The sequence below is a fragment of the Panicum virgatum genome, chromosome 5N (genome assembly GCF_016808335.1).
Source record: "Panicum virgatum strain AP13 chromosome 5N, P.virgatum_v5, whole genome shotgun sequence".
NCBI lineage: Eukaryota > Viridiplantae > Streptophyta > Magnoliopsida > Poales > Poaceae > Panicum > Panicum virgatum.
The window spans coordinates 64,960,957-64,977,717 of NC_053149.1; positions in this window are offsets into that span (position 1 = coordinate 64,960,957).

A 16,761-nucleotide genomic window follows, 5' to 3' on the forward strand; every position below is an offset into this window, starting at 1 on the left:
AAGCTTTTGGTTATATCCCTTCTGGTATTGGGATATTTTAAGCCTCATTGAGTAACATTAATACCCTCCACTCTATACAACTTGCGATTGAAGATTGAATTTTTTTACCCGCAAAGTGTTCAACGCTAAGTTGAATCCGGTGAACAACCTATAAAGTTGAATTGGATGGGAAGGCCTGAGGCCCAGAATACAAGCTGTGGCCCTGTTTAGTTCCTAAAATTTTTTGTAGAGTATCCGTCACATCGAATTTTCGGACACATGCATGGAGCATTAAATGCAGTTGAAAAAATAATTAATTACACAGTCTAACTGATTAGCACGAGCCGAATCTTTTAAGCCTAATTAGTCCATAGTTAGACATTATTTGTCAAGTAACAACGAAATGTGCTACAGTGCCAAAACCCAAACTTTTTCACCAACTAAACACACCCTGTATGGACTTCCCAATACAAGCGGACATGATGTTCAGATGACATATTGCCTAGTTTCTTTGGCATGTCTATCGAGAACTTGTTTGATTTCCATTAGTACATTTTATGGGGTGTTGATCACATGTACAGATGCTGTCGGTATTCTGTAGCAGGGATACCCACTCCTACTGCAGCAAGGTAGGGCATGTGTAGTTATTCGTGACTACTCCCAAAGGACGGAGCAGCCAGGCCTCACGGGTCAGGCTCTTACCTCACCGGGCAAACGGCCCCAGACCCGTTCCCCGCGAGGGATAGGTCCGGAGATGCCACGTGTCCCAGAGGAAGGGAAGCTCCGAGCTGGCAGCCGGGGCCCCGGACCCCCCATAAGGGGTCCGGGACCTCCTGCACCCGTCCGGACCTCCCGTGCTGTAGAACCAACATACCGCCGGGGGGTCCGGAGCCGCCCCGCGTACTAGAGGCACGGGCGCAGGTTCAAGCGCGAGCCTTCCGCTGGAAGACTCGCCCTCTCATCTCATTCAATGCTGGTGGTTGAGGCGTGCTCTGCCACCACGGCACGCGGGACAGCCTTTGTCAGGCCCCACTGTGTATCGCGTATTACCGAGGTACACAGTGCAGCCGCACCCGCGCAGAGCCCGTCTGCCGCATTAATGGGATACGACGGCACGGCACTTTTCCATCATGCCGCCTACGCCGCAAGCTACACAGCCCGTTCAGCTACGTGGCAGGCGACGCCGCTAGCTACATCTGGCACCGTTCCGACAAGACAGCGCCTGGACATGCTGAACGGGGGACTCCAGGAGCAGGCAAGGGAATCCAGGAGAGAGATCTCCTTTGCCTGCGACGCCATAATGTATGAACAGTATGTTATTTTATACTACATCATTGGGCCCACCTGTCGGGGACCCAGCAGCCATGTGCGCGCCTCCCTTGAGATATAAAAGGGAGGCGCTCGTTGTACACTACAAGGCCGAACAGACACACGACACACAGGCTCTCTCGAACTCTCTCGAGACAAGTCAATACAACACACAGTGGACGTAGGGTATTACGCTCCGGCGGCCCGAACCACTCTAAATCTTGCTGTGTTCATCGTATTCTTGAGCGAGATCGAACTAGGACTAGCTAACCCCCAAGTACACACCCTCGGGGCTTACGCGGGTGCCTTCTGCCACCCGGCTGTGGTTTGCAGCACCATGACATTTGGCGCGCCAGGTAGGGGACTTTAGCTGGTCGCAGTTCATCTCTTCCTCGTCTCCATGGTTCGTGTGGACGACGTGGAGATGACGGAGGGTGTGGCGTCCTCCACGCCACACGCCTCTCGCATTCCTGCTCCAGGGGCAACTGTGCCTGTGGAGCAGCCACCGTCGGCGGCGGCGCGCGCTGCTCGCCGGCAAGAGTCAGGGCGGCCATCAAGGGCCCCCTCACAAGCTGCGAGCGGCGGAGCGCTGGCAGCAGCTAGGGAGTTGCTTCGCAACCCCCCGGCTGCTGCAGCCTCGCCAGACGCCCTGAGGCTGTGGCGGGACGACGTTGACCGTCTCCTCCACCTGGCTCAGGCCTCCCCCAGTTCTGCAAGGACTGGGCGACGACCTCCGCCCGGCAATGCGGTGGTACCTTACCGCCAGCGTCAGGGCGGTGCGTCGGAGTCCGTGCGCTCCCCCACAGTAAGGGGTGCACGGACAGAAGACCTGCGGGCGGAGCTCAACCGCAGGCGTGCGGGAGAGGACGCCCGCATCTCCGTGGAGAGGGCGCGAGAGCGCCGTCTCAACATCGAGGGTTGCAACCTCAACGCTGATCTGGACGTGGTGGCACCCAAGCCTCCGGTGAATGCCCGGATACAGTCGGGCGCCCCGGTGGCTGGGGTAGGCTGTGCAGCGCTCGCGGATCACCTCCCGCAGTGGCATGGCTGTCCAAGTTCCGCCCGCACCTGCCGGAGAAGTATGACGGTACCACTAACCCGTCGGAATTCCTGCAGGTGTATGTTACCGCCATCACAGCAGCTGGTGGTAACGACGCCGTCATGGCGAGCTACTTTCATGTAGCCTTGTCTGGGCCAGCCCGGACTTGGCTCATGAACCTCACACCTGGGACGATCCAGTCCTGGGAGGAGCTCTGTGCGAGGTTCACAGCGAACTTCGCCAGCGCATACCAGCAGCATGGTTTGGAGGCACACCTTCACGCCGTGAGGCAAAAACCCGGAGAAACGCTACGGGCCTTCATCTCGCGCTTCACCAAGGTACGGGGTACCATTCCTCGTATCTCCGATGCATCTATTATCACTGCTTTCCGCCAGGGGGTACGTGACGAGAAGATGCTCGAGAAGCTGGCGACGCACGAGGTGGAAAGCATTACTACGCTTTTCTCCCTGGCAGACAAGTGTGCCAGGGCCGCCGAGGGCCGTGCATGGCACTCAGCCCCCCAAGACGTTGACACCAAGGCTGGTGGCTCCGGTGCTACCGCTCAGGGCGGTGGCAAAAAGAAGAAGAACAAGAACCGGAGTCGCGGGGAGCCGCATTCTGGCGGACCAGTCGTTGCAGCAGCAGCGCCAGCAGCAGCAGCAACGGCGGCTGGGGGCCAGAATGCACATGGCAAACGCCCTCGCCCGCAAGGTGGAAGCGGAGGTTCATGCTCGGTGCATCCCATCGCTCGCCACAGCGCCGCTGACTGCCGCGAGATCCAGAAGCTCGCGAAGCAGGTCAGTGGGCGGCGTGAGCAGTCCTCCAAGGACGGTTCGCCCCCTCATCGCCAGCGGCCTGGCAAGGAGAAAGCCTCCGACAGCGGAGCCGCTGCTGGGGAGAAGGAGCTGGGGTACCAGTCCCCCGCTCGGGAGCTGAAGGGCGTCTACCACGACGACGACTCCGATTCCGACAACGGCGACCGCCGCAAGAAGCTGTACGTAATGTACGGCGGAAGCTGAGAGCTTGTCTCCCGGCGGGACGTGAAGACCCTTCGCTGAGAGGTCCTTTCGGTGAAGCCGGGGGTCCCGAAGGCGGCGCCGCACCAGAGGTGGATGAACACCACCATCTCTTTCGGGCCATCCAACTGCCCGGAGAATATGGCCGGAGCTGGTGTGCTACCTCTAGTCACCGCTCCTGTCATATTCAACGTGAGGCTCTATCACGTGTTGATCGACGGTGGGGCTGGCCTCAACATCATGAGCTATGCAGCGTTCAAGCAGCTGCAGATCCCGGAGTCCAAGTTGACTCCCTCTCGCCCATTCTCCGGAGTGGGCCAACATCCGGTGTTCCTTCTGGGGAGCATCACATTGCCGGTCACGTTCGGGACCGAGGAGAATTTCCGCACAGAGAGCGTTCTGTTCGATGTTGCGGAGGTGAACCTCCCGTTCAACGCCATCATTGGCCGACCGGCACTCTACCGCTTCATGGCCATTGCTCATTACGGGTATTTGATCTTGAAGATGCCTTCCCCTGCCAGTGTCCTCACCGTGCAGGGCGACCGCACCGCTGCCGTCGCTGTAGTTGAGAGACTGCATGCTCTGGCGGCAGAGGCTGCAGGTTCCGAGGAGGATCCATCCACCTCGCAACCCAGGGCGCCTGCAAAGGCTCCCAAGGTTCAACCGTCTGATCCGGACCATGTTCCCGTGAAGACGGTGCAGATCGGGGCGGATTCCTCCAGGACCACCCGCATCGCGGGGAACCTGGAGGAGAAATAGGAAGACGCGCTCATCGCTTTCCTCCGGGCAAATGTCGACGTGTTTGCTTGGGAACCATCACAGATGCCCGGGATACCCAGGGAAGTGATCGAGCACAATCTGAGGATCTACCCTAACGCCACGCCGGTGCGCCAGAAGCCTCGGAAGCAGTCTGTGGAGCGGCAGAACTTCATCCGGGATGAGGTCCGCAAGCTCCTATACGCTGGCTTCATCGAGGAGGTCCACCACCCTGAGTGGTTGGCCAACCCGGTCGTCGTCCCAAAGGCCAGCGGGAAGTTTCGGATGTGCATCGACTACACCAGCCTCAACAAGGCATGTCCTAGAGACCCCTATCCTCTTCCACGTATCGATCAGATCGTGGACTCCACCTCCGGGTGTGACCTTTTGTCTTTCCTAGATGCATACTCTGGTTTTCACCAGATTCAGATGTCTAGAGAGGATAGGAAGCATACTGCTTTTGTAACAGTAGATGAGCTTTATTGCTATATTGCCATGCCATATGGTCTACAGAATGCCTTACCCACGTTTGTACGAGCTATGAACAAAACCTTCTGTAATCTAATTAGAGATATTGTTGAGGTTTATGTCGATGACATTGTGGTCAAGACTAAGGTAGGGTCAACACTAGTTGAGGACCTGTCCCTCGTCTTCGACCGGCTGCGCGCCACGCGCACGAAGCTGAATCCCGAGAAGTGTATCTTCGGCGTCTCGGCGGGGAAGCTGCTGGGTTTCCTGGTCTCACATCGAGGCAAACCCAGCCAAGATCAAGGCGATCGAAGCAATGAGGCCTCCTGGCCGCATCAAGGATGTCCAGAAGCTTACTGGATCTCTCGCTGCTCTTAGCCGCTTCATATCGAGGCTGGCTGAGAGGGCCCTCCCCTTCGTCAAACTATTGAGGAGGTCCGGTCTATTTTCTTGGACCGAAGAGGCTGAACAAGCCTTCTAGGAAATGAAGCGGCATCTCACCTCACTGCCAGTATTGGTGGCTCCAGAGCCCGGTGAGCCATTGTTTCTATATCTTGCTGCGTCTGCGGAAGCGGTCAGCATGGTGCTGGTCGCCGAAAGGACGGAGCAAGCTCGCCAGGGGAACACCAGGGTCTCCCCGGCCAAGGATGGTGAGCCGGACCCCGGACACGGGGGCCCGTCAACCTCACCTCTGCCTGAAGTTCCAGACCCTGCACAAGGGGGTCAGGAGGAGCCTCGTCCCAGTGGGAGCCCAGAACTGCTGGGGCCCAAGGACCTGACAAAGCGGACAAGGGCGAGCCGGACCCGGTCACCAGGGTCCGGACCATCCAAAAGCCAGTCTACTACGTCAGCGAAGTCCTAAACGAGGCGAAGGCCAGGTATCTTGAGACGCATAAGCTTATCTATGCGATACTTATTGCGTCCAGGAAACTGCGCCACTACTTTCTGGCGCACCGAGTTGTCGTAGTGACCTCTTACCCGTTAAGAGCGATCCTGCACAACTCCAACGCCACGGGCAATATCGCCAAGTGGGCAGTGGAGCTGGCTGAGTTCCAAGTGGACTTCCAGCCTCGCCATGCAGTCAAGAGCCAGATCTTGGCTGATTTTACAGCGGAGTGGACTCCTTCCCCAAGCAATTCTGGGGGTCCGGACTTCAACGCCGGACCCCTGGAGCCGGAAATCAGGACTCCAGTCTTCACCGAGCCCCACTGGACACTCTTCTTCGATGGGTCCGCCCGCGAGAAGTGGGCCGGAGCTAGTGTGGTCCTCATCGACCCAAACGGAGATCAGCTGAAGTACATGGTGCACCTTGAGTTCAAGGCCACCAACAACATGGCGGAGTACAAAGCCCTGATCTTTGGCCTGGCGCAAGCCCTGTCTCTGGGGGTCCGGCAGCTTCTGGTGAAGGGGGACTCACAACTAATCGTCAAGCAGGTCCGAGGGGATTTCAGCTACAACAATCCCCAGCTCGCGGCATACTTCATCCACGTGAGGAAGCTCGAGAAGGACTTCGACGCCTTGGAACTGCAACATGTTCCCCGCGAACTCAACTCAACAGCAGATGATCTCTCCGCGAGAGCATCCACCTGGGCATCCGTGCCCGAGGGCGTCTTCGAAAGACGACTGCTGAGACCTACCGCCCAGCCTGCCGAACTGGGTGAAGGGGATCAAGCTAGCACCTCGAAGCTAGCGGTCCCGGCGGCATTCCACCTATGGTGCCCGACCTGGGCTGTGTGCTCTATTGAGGATCCTGGAGACCTCATAGAGCCACCCCCACCTGCTCAGGGAGCTCCCGATGCATGGATCTCCGAGATTCGGGGCTACCTGAAAGATAACATTCTCCCTGATGACGACGTGTCCGCAGAGCACATAGTCCGATTGGCTAAACGCTACGCGGTGGTAGAAGGGGATCTCTACCGCCGTGGCGCCAATGGTGTCCTCATGCGGTGCATTTCCCAGGGAGAGGGTCGCGAGTTGCTCGCGGAGATCCATGGAGGCGAGTGTGGAAGTCATTCCTCATCTCGCACGCTTGTTGGCAAGGCCTTTCGGCATGGCTTCTACTGGCCAACAGCACTCCAGGATGCTGCTGAGCTGGTAAGGTCCTGCAAAGCATGCCAGTTCCATGCAAAGCAAATACACACACCGGCTCAATCTCTGCAGATGATTCCGCCCTCATGACCATTCGCTGTGTGGGGCGTGGATATCCTGGGGTCATTCCCCCGGGACGTCGGCGGGTACCGGTTCCTCTATGTCGCCATCGACAAGTTCACAAAGTGGCCGGAGGTTACCCCTGTGGTGAATATCACAAAGAAATCAGCAGTCGCATTTCTCAAGTCAATTGTGTGCAGATTTGGCGTCCCAAACCGCATCATCGTGGACAACGGGACCCAATTCAAAAGCAGACTCTTCCAAGAGTACTGTGAGGACATCGGCATCCAGCTATGCTTTGCGTCCATGGCACATCCCCGCAGCAATGGACAGGTTGAGAGAGCGAATGTAGAGATCCTCAGGGGACTCAAGACCCGCACCTACAACTGTTTGATGAAGCATGGTGCCTAATGGGTTGACGAGCTTCCGTGCGTACTGTGGGGCAACCGGATGACACCCAACCGAGCCACCGGGGAGACTCCATTCTTCCTAGTCTACGGGGCTGAAGCATGCCTTCCCCCAGAAATTCACCTGGGCTCACCAAGGGTCCAGGCTTTTGACGAATCCATGCAGGAGCAGTTGCGGCGTGACGACGTGGACTTCGTTGACAAACGAAGGTGGCGAGCAGCAATCCGAAATGCACGCTACAACCAGGCGCTCCGGCGCTATAATCAACGGTTCGTGCACAGTAGGGAGCTCCAGGCTGGCGACCTCGTCCTCAGACGGATCCTGAACCGAGCGGGGCTCCACAAACTCTCCCCCAGCTGGGAGGGGCCCTTCAAGGTCACAGAGGTATGCCGGCCCGGGTGCGTTCGCCTCGCCACAGAAGATGGAGTGCCGCTGCCCAACCCATGCAACATAGAGCATCTACATAAGTTTTACACCTAGGCAGAGCAGGGAAATAAACTTTTCCTTTGTAATAAGATAGAGTTAGCGTGCGGCCCAGAGCGGTTGGGGGCCACCCTCGTAAACCCGACCTTTGGCATCCATCGCACCGTCGGCTAACGCGCGGCTCAGAGCGGTAGAGGTCCGACCTCGTAAACCCGGCCTCTGGCATCCATCGCGCAAGCCATGTACATCAAGATTGCAAAGGAAAGATTTTCTCCCAGTTCTGTCTTTGTGTCAAAATTTAATTTCACATTCTAATTCTCGAGATTTTACTTTTCTAACCCCCTGTGCGGACTTCCACTCTTGTCGCTACAACTAAGATCTGTATTGAGTTGCTGGACTGTCGTACAGATACCGGACCATCTTCCTGCTGGGGAGGGGTCCGAACCCCTAGGGACCTACTCTGGAGAGGGGGTGCTTGTTTCCTGGGGTGGTCCGGAGTCCTGTGTAGCCGCTTAGCCGGTTCCGTACCCAAAAGCCTACACACTCCACCGCCCTGTAACGAGTGCTCTAGTACCTGGAGCCGGGTAATTAGGGGCTCGGACCTCCTTCTAGCTCAAGAGTTGGCTTCCTCAGTCCTACACGGCATGTCCAGCTCCATATCTCAAAGGATCGAATACGATAGAGTGACCTCACCCACTGCTAGGAAGGGTCTGGAGCATCATATCCAGGTCCGGAGAAGTCATGTTGTTTCCTGGAGTGGTCCGGAGCCCTGTGCAGCGCCTTAGCCTGGTCTCGCACCCTAAGCCTACACACTCCACTCTATAACAAACACTGAAATGCCCGGACCTGTATATCTAGAGCTCTGGACCTTGTACTAGACTGGGGGCCGGTCCAGAATAGGTCGCGCGTGCCTGCTACTAAGCTGTAACTTTGAAGTGGTATACAGGCTAAACCTTGAATGGTGGTAGCCAGCCTCAACCATTGAGCCTACCTACCAGGGGGTCCCGGCATCCGCTTTAAAGTTTCATGCAGATCGAGGTCCAGTCTCGTTGGTAGACAGACTCAAAAACAACTGAGACTATCTCCCAGGGGGCCGGGGCATTCGCTTTGTGCCACGACATCTGCATATGTCAAACAGCTAAGTCGCAGTATCATTACTAGCATGCGAACGAGTTGATTCTTCTCTCTGTAGTTTTTTCTGCTACGCAGGAAAAGGCATAAGACACTTGCTCAGCCTGCAAACTATGCGGCACCTATGCCCAAGGAGGTCCGGAGTATCTTCTACAGCTCAGGTGGCAGACAGGTCCAATCAACTGAACCTATCCGCCAGGGGGCCAGGGCGCCGGGGTGCAGTATACCGCAAACCAACAATTAACAAAAAGCTAAGTTGAAGTTTCTTCTATTCCAAAATTTCAACTAGTACAATATTTGTTACATAACGCAAAAGATACAAAAATACAATGCCCAGCTCAAGGGTCTGCAGGCTCCCGCTTGAAGTAGGCGGCAACAAAGTCGACGACCTCCCGCACGCTGTCCCGAGCGGCGGCCTCCGTCTCTGCTATAGGACCATCAACCACGGGCGTCAGCGAGATGGCCGCGTCGTGGCTCTGGAGGCAGGTCAGGATGTGCTCCGCCACCATCCGGATCAGCTCGCGACCCTCGGCTTCGAGCTGGCCAGCAAGGACCGGCTCCAGACGCCGGAGCCTATCCGAAGCAGAATTTAGCACTCGGAGGGCGTCAGCTATCGAAGCTGGCGGCTCCGCCACCTGGATTGGGCTCATTCCAAGTGGCACCAGTGCTAGGCTCGCTTCGGTCGCCCAGTCAGCAATCCACTGGGCCCCCATGCGCTGGTCCTCCTGGTGCTTCCGGACCGCCTCCTGGACCGCCTCTTGCACCCGGGTGTCTAGAGCCGCCTTGGCCACCTCCATCTCGCGGGACCTCTCCTCGAGCTCAGCCTTCCTCTTCTCCGATCACTCCTTCAGCTTCTTGAGGGAGTCCCGCTGGCGCCCAAGTTCCTTCTCCATGTTGGAGGCGTGGGACTCCCGCTTATCAAGGGACTTCCGGTCCTCCTCCAGATCCGCCTCGGCAATAGTCAGCTTGCTGGCTCTCTCCTGCAGTTGCTCGCGCCATCCCTGCAGAGTCGCAGAGAGGTCGTCGAGCTCCTGCCTCCGGACCTCGAGACCCTGGCTACGAATCTCCAGCTCGGACTGCTGGGCCGCGAGGCGAGTCTCGAGGTCGGACCACTGAGCCGCGAAGCTAACAACCTCCAAGGCAAAAGTCTCCTCCCGCTGGGCCAGGGCCTTCTCCCGGCTCGATACTGCAAGCTCCCGGTTGAACCCCTTCAGAAGGTTGGCTCGATAGGCCTCTTGGTCGGCTTTGAGCTTTGATCGGGTTTCCGCAGCACGGGAGGCTTCCGCCTTCGTGTGCGCCTCCAGGCGGGTGTGCCAGTCGGAGAGGCGCTGGCGTTCGCTCTCCAGGGCAGACCACTCCCGCCGGAAGGCCGCCTCGGCGGAGGAGGTTGCCTCCACTATCGACCACCGGACCTGGGTCAGCACCTGGGGAAGGGGAGTCGGTTCCTCCTCCGGGAGTTGGAGCTGCAGGAGCTGCCTGCCAAAGACCACCTCCAACTCCTCCTCTGCAACAGGACTGGAGCTGGAGGTGGGAGCTTCCGCTGCAGCAGTCGTCTCCGGCGCCTCTGCCACCACCGCGGTGGGTGCGGCTGCGCCCGGCATCGGCGCCTCCGCCGCCGCCGAGTCGGGTGCGGCTGCGCCCAGCGCCAGCGCCTCCGCCGTCGCTGCATCGGGTGCGGCTGCGCCCGGCGCCGGCGCCTCCGCCGCCGCTACGTCTGCCGCGCCCCCACAGGCGCACCCGCCGCTGCAGCGTTAGGTTCTGCTGAGCCTGGTAATGACGCGCCCGTCAGCACCACATCGGGCACCACCGGGCTGGCAGAGGTCGCTGCACCTGAGGATCCCGCACCCGCCGTCGCCGCCGCTGTCGCCGCCGAGGCCGTGGTCGCCTGGGCACCAGCCGACGAGCGAGGAGCCCTGGCAACAAAGTGGAGAAGCCTTCAGCAAAAAGCAGAGCACCTGGCACAGGGGAAGAGAGCAGAATAACACTAACCCAGAAGCGCCGGGTACCCAGCGTCCTCGGAGGCCCGACCTCCGCTCCTCCTGCTGCTGCTGCTCCCGCGGCTGCGATGCAGGCGCAACCCGGGGCCCCTCCTGCTGCTGCTGCTGCTCCCGCAGCTGCGATGCAGGCGCAACCCGGGGCTGCTCCTCCTCCTCCTGCTGCTCCCGTGGCTGCGGCGCGGGCGCAACTCGGGGCTGCTCTTGTTGCTGCTGTTGCCGCTCTCGCGCCCACTGCAGCTGCTCCCGCGGCTGCTGCTGCTGCTGTTGCTGCCGGCGGGAGGTATCTCTCGGCGGCGATGGTGGCGACGCAGTCGCCCCGGAGGACCCGCGAGGGCCGGTGGCCCGGGAGCTACCCTGGCCCGCGCTCTCAGCGGTCCTCTGACGCTTCGCGGCGGACTCCGTGACCGGGGTCCCGTCGCCCCTAAGTAACCTGCGCCGGCCTGCGTCTCCCAACGACACACCGGAGCTGCTCCGCACCTGGCTGGAACCGGCTGTGGCGGCGCTACTGGTCACAGCCTGCTTCCCTTTCGTAGTAGGGCCGGACCCCGCGGTGCTCAGCGTAGCTTGATCCCCGGACGCGCCAGGGATCCGGAGCCCACGGTTCGGATCGCCTCCGGTCTGGCGTGGGGCCAGCCCCCAGTCGTCAAGAGTTGGTAGGGTAGCCAGCACCGCCACCCTCGCGGAGTCCTCGCAGAGGGGGACAATACCCTGGGGGAGGATCAGGTTCTCCGGGATAAAGGCGTCCCCCGTCACAGCCCGTACCAAGACCTCCAAGGCTTCCTGGGTCAGGTCGCTCCCCTCTCCGCGATGGGTCATGCTGCAGTCGTTGAGGCTGGTGAAGCTCCAAGCAGGGCGCGGCCGCTGCTTCAAGGGGGCGATCCGGCGCTTCAGGAAATCTCCGAGCACGTGCCACGAGGTGAGGCCGCTCTCCGCCAGCGACCTGATCTTGCCCAGCACAGAGTCGAATTCCGGCTGCAGGGACGGCTTGGCCCTCCAGGATGCACGGTCGGTGGCAGGTCCCTCGGTCGGCAGGGCGAAGCGCTCGTTGGCTTCGGTGGTGGCGATCACCCAATCCCTGCGCCACTCCTCCCACTTCCCGCCAGTAAGGCCGGGAATGTAAGGCGTCGGCAGGTCACTCATCATCTGGAAGTAGTACCCCCCCACTTCGTCCTTGCTCCTTCCGGACTTCACCAGGACGAAGAAGTAGCGGAAGAGGATGACGCAGGGCCGCACTCCCACGAATATCTCGCACAAATGCACGAAGATGGATGTCAGGAGGACGGAGTGGGGCGTCAGGTGCTGAAGTTGGAGGCCGAAGTCTTCCAGCAGCAGCAGCAGCAGGAACGAAGAGATCGGCAGTCCCACGCCGGTGGAGATGTGCGAGGTGAATAGCACAAACTCCCCGGCGCGGAGGTTGCCGAGGGGAACCGAGCCTGCTCGGACCCCCCAACCGGTCTCCTGTGCACTCCACCCAAGCAGGCGGCGCACCGTGTTCAACTCCTCCTCGGACTGGAAACGGCGGGGATGAGCAAGGGATGCCATCTCTCTGTGGAGGTGAGGAGCAGCCTGCGTGGGGGAGCAAGGGTGTAGCAGCACCGTCCAAATTAAACCGGCTTAAATGCACTAACCATCATCTTAATACTTAATCCAGTTACTGTGCACTTAAAACGGTGTAACCTGACAGGCTGTCGGGTAAAATCCCGATTAAACTACTGTACTCCAGGATCACAATTGCACTTAGACCCGTACGAAGATGAGCACATGTGATACCAGCACACAGAAGTCTTCAAATTAATTTACAACACCGGTTTTACATAAAAGGTTTAAATACAAACAACAGAGCTCAAACGCACAGCGGAAGTTTAAAACTGAGTTCGAAATACAATACGATAGCCACAACGACGATAAAAGGGTGAGCTCCACATCCTGCCCACCGATGTGATGCCAACCTGCCCAATCTTCACGGGGAAGACGGGGCCCACTCGATGGTCCAACCCGGAGGAAGCGGCTGTCCAATCCAGGACGCACAGATCTCCTTGAAGTCAGCGGGGACGCAACCTGCTTAAAAGGATTCAACAATAACCCTGAGTATACTAATACTCAGCAAGGCTTACCCGACTTTGGGTATACTTAGCTCATTACTTAGACATGCAAAGCTTTCTGGCTCTGGAGTTCTTTTGCTGAAAGACTGCTAGAAGTGAATCCTTACTTTCAATATTTTAGCTCCATTTAGTATACCAAGTATTAACTAAATTCGCCTAATCATCTAGAGCACGCATGGTGGAACAGATTATCTTTCAGAACTCACAAACCAGCCTTTTCCATTCCGTTTTCAATTCACTTTCTTACTACGATGTGACAAAGTGACCAAGGTTCTCTTAACCGAGAGAGACGGCGAATCGAACCGATTTAACCTTGCAAGGTGGACCTAACTCACACGACACGCGTAAACCTCGTCGGGCCACACACGTCAACTGTTCCCATCATCACCCCGACGTCTGAATCACGCCTGCCAAAACCCGGGTGAAGGGTCCCTCACGGCGAACTCCCAGAGAACCCGGAGGCGACATACTATCCAACACCCGCCATCATTCCACTCCCAGAGTAGCAGGTCGCGATTCAAAGTATCGTTGCAAATCAGGTAATTAGCTTACCGGTTTCGACTACCTCCTACTTCCGGCATGTAGTTAGTACTGTTCAAACTCAGTCAACACTGCCAACAACGGAACGGTCCTCAATCGACACAGGCGGAGATTTCTTTTCATCCATTCTATACCATTAATCCAACTCATTTCCGCCCGGTCTCCATTTCTCTTTATTCAACAATTCATTTCAAGCCAAAACTAAGGAATCAAGATCCTAAACTCGCGAGTGACAGTAATCACTCGACTTCTACCGAATTCCTATTTAGCAGAGCATTTCTATCGACACCTGCATACTAGTATAGGCCCACTGTACCTAGGGAAAACATGCATACTATGGTTCCATTCAACTCCTAGAACATAAATGCACAATACTTAATTAAACATTGAATAATTTAAAATATGGTTATGCTCCGGGGCTTGCCTGGCAGGTCAGCAGGGTTAACTAGGTCTCCGGGGGCGTGCTCAACGGCGTCCTCCTACTGCGCTCCTGCTCGTGGCTCCTGGACCGACCCAGCAACTAGCTCGTGGACAGCGTCGTTCGTGGCGTCTACACGAATAAAATATGTCATGCAACAAATTAGAACTCAGTGCAATGCATGAGTACTTATGAAAAGATGCATTTCAAAACGATACAACGCAATGCGGTTCAGAAGTTCAACTCATTAGCCTGAAGTGTTTCCTTCCAAAAACAACTACTAACTTTGCTTAGAGCAGCAAGGATTAAAACCGGAGTTTGCTTTGTTGAGGTACACATACATGAAATAATAACTAACAACATTTATATAAAGAAAAGAGTAAAGCTAGGGCACAATCTAAGCAAAACCCTAACTTGCGCATAAGCTCTAGCAACAAAAATTTACCAGCTTAACTTGAAAACAGTAAGCATGCCACCCAAATTTTTCTAACATTTAACGACGATCGAAAGCATTTATTTTAACCCTAGAAAATCAATTGAACAACAAATAGATCCACACACTTGCACATAGAACATGCACCTGAAACTTTTTCAGTGAACTACACATGCAAGAATTAAGCCATAGCAAATTTTTCATAATTTTTAGAGCAATAGAAAAAGTGGTAATAAATAAACTAGGTTTAACACAAACTGAATTTTCAGCAGAGCAAAAGTGATAAAAAGCATGGTTAAGCATTTTTCCTCTGAAGATCATGATTTTAGAAACCTAACAAAATTTGTTTGGCATTTTTTGCATTTTTCTGTGAATTTCTAGGCGATTATAAATTTTCCAGCCGGAATAAAGAAATAAAGCTTAAAAACATAAAAGGAAAAAGGGGGGCTGACAGCCGGGCCCCACATGGCAGTGGGCGCCGGCCCAGCTGCCTCCCCCTCCTCTGCTTTCGCCGCACGGGCGGCGCGCGGCCAAGGCGGCGCAGCACCGGCTCCCGCCGGCGGAGCCCACCCGACGGAGCGACGCGGCTCGGCCGCGGCCAACACAAGGCGGGGGGGGGGGGAGCAGGCGCGCGCGTAGGGCGGCGCAGGGTGGCTCGCGGCGGACCGCGGCGGCGCCGGGGCAGGACGCGCAGCGGCGGCCACGTTCCGGCCTGGCCCGGGCCGGCCGGCGGCGGAGGCGGGCGGCATGAGCTTCAGGGAGCCTAGGCGGCCCTAGGGCGCGCGGCAGCGGCGAGCGGCGGCGCACAGGGAGGTCCGGCGGCGTGCGTGTTCCGCGGCGGCGCGGCGGCACTGCGGAGGCGGTGGTGGCGGATTTCGACGGGGATAGGGTCAGGGAGCGAGAGCAAATCGTGGAGGAGCTCACCGCGGTTCGATTTGAAGCAGAGGATGGCCGGGAGAGGGAGCTCGGCGTAGAGGGGCGGAGCTCGACGGAGATCGGCAATGGCTGCCGCGGTCTGAGCTCGATTCGGTCGGGGTAGGGCACGGTCGCGCTCGTGGAGGGATGGAGGAGCTTCGGGGCGAGGTCGCGCAGCTCAGAGCGCGAGAAATCGGGGCATGGTGACGATGGATGGTCGGCGCGAACGCTGGCGCGGCGAGCGGCGGTGCTAGGGTTGCACGGCTCCGCTGCGTGCGAGGAAGGGGATGGAAGGGAAAGACGGGGCAGGAAGGTTCGAGGGCGTCCGCGAGAATACGAGCAGCGCTCAGACGTCGAGGATCGCCGGGATTGCCGATGCGTGGCGTCGCTCGCCGGCGGCCAGCGGTGGTATGGACGTCGGGGGCGTCACAGTGGAAACTCTGTCGCTGCAGTGAACTCATTTGAAATGAATTTGACTTAAGTTTGACCCTCTAGAACTCAAATTTTGATATAGGAACTTAAAATTTGACCAAAATAAAAGTTGTAGAGGAAGAAAAGATCTACAACTTTCGTTTTGGGCGAAAATCGATTTGAGGCTCGGATCAAGGACAAAAACGAGATCGAACACGGCTAATTAGATGTTTACTAAGCAAACGCGATTAGCGTTAATGACGAATTTGAGTCCACAATTAGCGAGTTAACTCATGATTAGCGAGACGATTAACATAGGGGTGTTACAAAGGGGCAAGGAAAGCTCGAAGGCAAAAGGGCGCAAAGGTTGGAAGGAAGAAGGAAAGCTCCATCAGTACATTTTATGGGGTGTTGATCACATGTACAGATGTTGTCGGTACCCTTTAGCAGGGATACCCACTCCTACTGCAGCAAGGCAGGGCCTGTTTAGTTATTCGTGACTACTCCCAAAGGACGGAGCAGCCAGGCCCCACGGGTCAGGCTCTTACCTCACCGGGCAAACGGCCCCGGATCCGTTCTCCGCGAGGGATAGGTCCGGAGACGCCACATGTCCCAGAGGAAGGGAAGCTCCGAGCTGGCAGCCGGGGCCTCGGACCCCCCGTAAGGGGTTCGGGACCTCCTGCACCCGTCCGGACCTCCCGTGCTGTAGAACCAACATACCGCCGAGGGGTCCGGAGCCGCCCCGCGTCCTAGAGGCACGGGCGCGGGTTCAAGCGCAAGCCTTCCGCTGGAAGCCTCGCCCTCTCATCGCATTCAATGCTGGTGGTTGAGGCGTGCTCTGCCACCACTGCACGCGGGGTAGCCTTTGTCAGGCCCCCACTGTGTATCGCGTATTACCGAGATACACAGTGCAGCCGCACCCGCGCAGAGCCCGTCTGCCGCATTAATGGGATACGACGGCACGACACTTTTCCATCATGCCGTCTACGCCGCAAGCTACACAGCCCGTTCAGCTACGTGGCAGGCGATGCCGCTAGCTACATCTGGCACCGTTCCGACAAGACAGCGCCTGGACATGTTGAACGGGGGACTCCAGGAGCAGGCAAGGGAATCCAGGAGAGAGATCTCCTTTGCCTGCGACGCCATAATATATGAACAGTATGTTATTTTATACTACATCGTTGGGCCCACCTGTCGGGGACCCAGCAGCCATGTACGCGCCTCCCTTGAGATATAAAAGGGAGGCGCTCGCTGTACACTACAAGGCCG